This window comes from Phragmites australis, chromosome 19, assembly GCF_958298935.1.
Source record: "Phragmites australis chromosome 19, lpPhrAust1.1, whole genome shotgun sequence".
In the NCBI taxonomy this organism is placed as follows: Eukaryota; Viridiplantae; Streptophyta; class Magnoliopsida; order Poales; family Poaceae; genus Phragmites; species Phragmites australis.
The window spans coordinates 17,111,667-17,117,343 of NC_084939.1; positions in this window are offsets into that span (position 1 = coordinate 17,111,667).

Below are 5,677 nucleotides of genomic sequence, written 5' to 3' on the forward strand. Positions count from 1 at the left end.
CATTACTTTTCTCTTCCTTCCGAATCTACCTAACAATCTTTGTAAATAGTGATAAGAAAAGAAAAGTATCTTACATTTGAGAAACCTCTCTCTTGCCCCATCTCTTCCTTCCGCATCCGCCTATCAATCTTTGTAAATAGTGATAAGAAAAGAAGAGTATCTTACATTTGAGAAACCTCTCTCTTGCCCCATCTCTGTAGCAGCAGGAAAGGGGAGCTACTGGCCGCATGCGAATATGGGCAATGGAGATCGGCACAGTATTTTGCAGCACTGTTGGAGATGATCTTAGGCAGGTGAATAACAGTGCTCGTGCCACTGTGTAGGATCACCTACCGGTTGAGCTCTCGATTCGCATGTAGAAAACAAACAATATGGGATAGGTGCTGTCTTATGGAACACCTAGCTTTCATACGACAAGATATTGACAGGTGCTACTCGATATTGCCTTTAAGATGATCCAGAACTCATAAATGTCCCATGACAATCACGAGAGGTTTTAATAATGGAATAATATGCATAACATTTTATTATTACATAATTTCAGCTATTTGCTAGAAATAAAATGTCAACAAATAGCGTATTTCAAAAGTTCTCTACACATAAACATAAAGGTAAGAAAACTTCAAACACAAAGTCAATTTGTAAACAACCACAATGTCTAACCAAGATCTCTATTATTATTGCATATTGGCTCCCTCTCATGGTATGACTTGCTCCCTCTCCCTCTCATGGTATAAACACAGCTAGAGATATCATTTGTACATATAGTTCGAAAACCTTGTGTGAGACATTTTTTTTAATCATCTGTGAAAAAGAGTCTGCATAAATCTGATTTGTACCGTCTGTACAAAAGATTTATATAGATGGCTCTAACAACAAGTTGTCTGTATTATAGAATATCACAGACGGCTCGAAGATATAGTAACAATACAAACGACTCTAATAACGAACCGTCTATACTATAGGACAATATAGACGACTCCTGGTATAAGCCGTCTGTGAACTAGGAACATGAGCCTTATGTTGTGTATTTGTACAGATAGTTGTAGGCTTAGAACTGTCTCTACATTTATATATATAGCTCTGAATTAATATATTATTGAATGTAAACTGATATATCAACAAGAGATCATACATATAGTAGTAAAATATCATACACACAACAGGTCATTTGCATTCAAACAACAATAGATTTGTCATTTTCATTCAAACTCTATACACAGTAGATCGAATATCTTCATTCAATGTCACAAAATCACACATATCATGTAAAGTCATACAAATAAACATAAGTAAAATGTTAATATTACAAAGCCTCACAACATTTGCAAAACATTCTTCATTCTTGAGTCAATCTTGTGCTTAACAATATATAAATCAACAAATTAGCTTTAGCACATTGAATTAGAAGGAAGTAATGAGTTCATTTGCTTCATTTTAGCCATAATGTTATAATACATCAATAGACTACAAGATGCAAGCATTTTCAATATATGGAACTGACCAGCTTCTGTTGAGATTACAAACCTTAGCTCCTAAAGTTTTCACGATCATGAAATTCGCCACTCTCCTTTATGTTCTCCTCATGTATAAAATGGATGAGCCGTTGTTGAATATACATGAGATCCACCTTCTTGGGAACATTTATAGGAAATTTATATGTCTATAGAAGAAAATTAAAATAGTTAGGTACAACGATGAAAAATACATTTTAATATACTATCATTAAACTATTTGGCAGATATACTGGTAGACTAAAACCAATGATTTGCATCATATACTAAGCAACATAGTACCCATAGAGGTTGGTGCCCTGTGGCTGCCTATGATAGTGCATAAATTTGTGCATAGTAAATTTAGTTCTATAAAATGCATATTATAATGGTAAATTGATGTGCGACAGAGAAATTATTTCCGGGAACTTATGTTGGTGGGTCGCCAAGGGTTTATCTCTCTGTATAAGCTTGCCCATCGAAGCATACTTCACCAACACCCTTGTCTGCAAGTCTATCATATCTGAATACCTCTCTGGGTCGTAGTACATCGAGTTGAAGTATATGGAGTGTTGATCGTGTGTATAGATACAAACTAGCATCCAGTTTACAACTTTGATGGGGAGGATGGCGGTGACCATCTCGTCAAGAGCTCTGGCGGTCGGCTGGTGTAGGGTCTCGAGGAAGGTGCCTATTGGTGGGTCTTTACCCGTGGCTGCGGCCTTTGCTAAGGTGTCTGCCTGACTGTTGTCCGCCCGCGGTATGCTTCGTATTGATATGCCGCGGAAGTGTGCCTCGGCCTTGCAAATGACCTCGAGGTATGTTGTCATGTCAAGATACCGAACTTGGAAGTCCTTGTTGACGTGACCGGCGACCATCTGAGAGTCAATGTGGATGATGACTCTGGCTGCTCCCAAGGCTCGGGCCTTTCGGAGGCCTAAGAGGACGGCCTCGTATTCGGCTATATTGTTGGTCGTCTTGAAATCTAGGCGAGTAGTGTATTGGACCTGCTGGCCTGTGGGAGAGATGAGGACCGTGCCAGCTCCAGCGCCTATGAAGCAGTATGCTCCGTCAGTGTAGATAGTCCAGATGTCTTGGGTGGGTGTAGTGGTGGGTTCGGTGGGTGTCGGGGTCCATTCGGCGATGAAGTTTGCCAAGATTTTGGATTTGACGGTGGTGCAGGCCACAAACCTTACCACGAAGGGGGATAACTCTACCGTCCACTTGTCGATGCGTCCCGTCACTTCCCGGTTGCGAAATATATCGCCAAGCGGGTATGAGGTTGGGACAGTGATGTTGCAGGCAAGGAAGTAGAGTCGGAGCTTGCATGAGGCCATCAACAGGGCGTAGGCTATTTTTTTGAGCTCAGTGTAGCGTGTCTTGGCCCCGGCTAAGGCCTGCAAGATGTAGTATACAACCCTTTTAGTGGGGTGACCGTTACTTTTTTTCTCCCGTACTAGGGCGGCGCTGACAGCAGATGCAGAGACAGATAGGTACAGGAGTAGTCCTTCACCGGGGAGGGGCATCGCAAGTGTTTTGAAGTGGGAAAGGTGTTGTACTTCTTTTGGATTGGCGGGAGGTGATATTTTTGTGATGGCACAAATCTTGCCCGGATTGGTCTCGATGCCTCTTCGGGAGACGAGATATCCTAGCATCTTTCCACCCCTAGCGCCAAATACGTATTTTTCTGGGTTCAACCGCATGCTAGCGGCATGGAGGCTGTTGAATTTTTCTTGCAGTTCCGCAACATGGTTGGCTTCTAGTTGGCTTTTTACCACGATATCGTCCACGTAGGCCTCGATGTTGCGGCCCAACTGCTGCTACAACACCTTGTGTACTGGGTGAGAGAAGGTGGCCCCGGCATTCTGAAGACTGAAGGGCATCTGGACGTAGCAGTACACTTCGAAGGGGGTAATGAAGCGGGTCTTATTCTCATCCTCCGTTGCCATCCACACCTGATGGTACCCGGAGTAGGCGTCGAGGAAGCTCAGCATTTTGCAGCTGGCTGTGGAATCCACCAGCTGGTCGATGCGGGGAAGGGGTACGGATCTTTGGGGCATTCTTTATTTAATGACATGAAATTGATGCACATACGCCATTTTCCGCTGTGTTTCTTGACCAAGACGGTGTTGGAGAGCCAATCGGAGTGGATGACCTCTTGGATAACATCGGCTTTTAGTAGCTTCTAGACTTCTTCCTTTGCGGCTTCTGCCCTCTCCGAAGAGAGCTTGTGAAGCCCCTGGCGTATGGGCCTCGCCTTTGGGTTGACCTGAAGCGAGTGCTCGATGATGCTACTGTCGACTCCTGGGAGGTCCTGCGGGGACCATGCGAAGGTGTCAAGATAACTCCACAAGACGGCTAGAAGTTGGGCTTCTTGCCTGGAGGTGAGGTCTGCCCCTATTCGGAAGGTCTGGTCAGGTTGCTCTTGGTGTATGGGGACCAACTTTATGTCCCCCTCCGGTTGTGGCCTTGGAGGGCAACTGTGCCCAGGATGCGCCGATGGAGGGTCCTTCGAGTCCTCCTGTGTCATAGCGTGGATATGGCGACTGGGGAGCAGAGCAGGGTGCCCATACTCAATGCGTCTAGCTAGGTCTTGGTCACCGTGGATGGTTATTAGTACCTGGGGCCTGAGCATCTTCAGGCAGAGGTAATTGTGATGGGGTACAGCTCTGAATCTGTTCAGAGTTCTCCGTCCCAGGATGGCATTGTAGGCGTACGGTACGTCCATGAGATCAAAGGTGATGACCTCGGATTGTGATGCAGAACCTTCACCAAAGATGATCGGGAGTTCTATATGTCCTAGGGTGTTGAGGGGGGGGGGGGCATTGAATCCCGGGAGGGGTCTGCTGCTTGGTGAGTGCCGGCTTCGTGGAATTTGGAGCTAGTCAAAGGCATGCACGAATAAGAGGTCCGCCGAGTTGCCTCTGTCGACCAGTATTCTTTGGACCTCAACTTCAACGATGTTGGCTGAGATGACCAGGGCATCGGAGTGGGGAAATTTTACCCCATTGGAGTCGTTGGCGGTGAACGTCACGGGGGCGTTGGCCTAGTCGGGGGCCTGTCGATGGATGCTAGTCGCTCCAATGTGGTGTACCCTGCGTGTATAGTCTCACCGATGTCGTTTTGAAGTGCAACCGGAGCTCCCTCCGCTGGTAATAGCGAGGACGATCTATTTTCCCCACGCCCCTTCATCACTGTACCACTCTAGGGATGACTAGGGTGGTGAAGGTAGGGCTAATTGTGGGGGATTCTGCAGGGCCAGATTTTCGACCCGTCGGTTGGCCGATGGACAGCGATCTTCGGACCGCCCCTTGGGGGCCCCATCAATTGAGGCGAAGGCCACCTGCCTCCTGAGGTACTCCTCTCGGAAGGTGGTGAGGGTTCGACAGTTATCGCCATTATGTCCTCGTCCTGTGCCGTGTAGAGTGCACCAGGATTCTCCCTCAGAATGCTAGTTTGGGGCGTGGCTTCGCTCCGAGAGGCCTCCGGAGCGTCCACGGCCGCGTCCCTTGGGGTGGCTTTGGTTCAGAGCCCTGTGACTTGGGCTGATATTGCTGATGTTTCGGCGTTGTCGTTGCCGCCCCCTTTGGGACCCGGTGGTAAGGACCTCCTTGAAGCACCTCTTTGCTGGGGGAGCGGGGGCATCTAATGATCCGACTTACGAGTGTGGTCTCTCAGAATTGGCACGGGAAGCCTCGCTAGTTTGTGAGCGCCTCCGGCAGAGTCTTTCCTCCTCCGCCCGCACATATTCCTCGAACTTGCTCATGAGGACTTCTACCGTGCGTATTGTGCGTCGGTTCAGCCAATCGTATAGGGGGCCTTCGGCCAGGCCCTGGGTCACGGTGTTAATGACTAAAGAGTCCAATATGCCCCTAATCTGGGCTTTGGTCTGGGAGAACCTTCGAAAGTAGTACCAGAGGGTTTCGTTTGGCCCCTACTTGATAGTGAACAGGCTGTCAGAGGTTACTGGTTCGATGAAGGTGCCCTGGAAGTTGCTACGGAAGAGGTCTCAAAGTTGGGACCAGGTGTGAATGGTGCCGGGGTCCTGCACCCAGAACCAGCGTATGGCCACCCCTTCTAGGGCGAGGGGGAAGCATTTAGCCAAGGTGGCCGGTCCGCCCCCACTAGCCTCTATGGCTAGGGTGTAGGATCAAGCAAACTTGTCGGGGTATGAATCGCCTTTA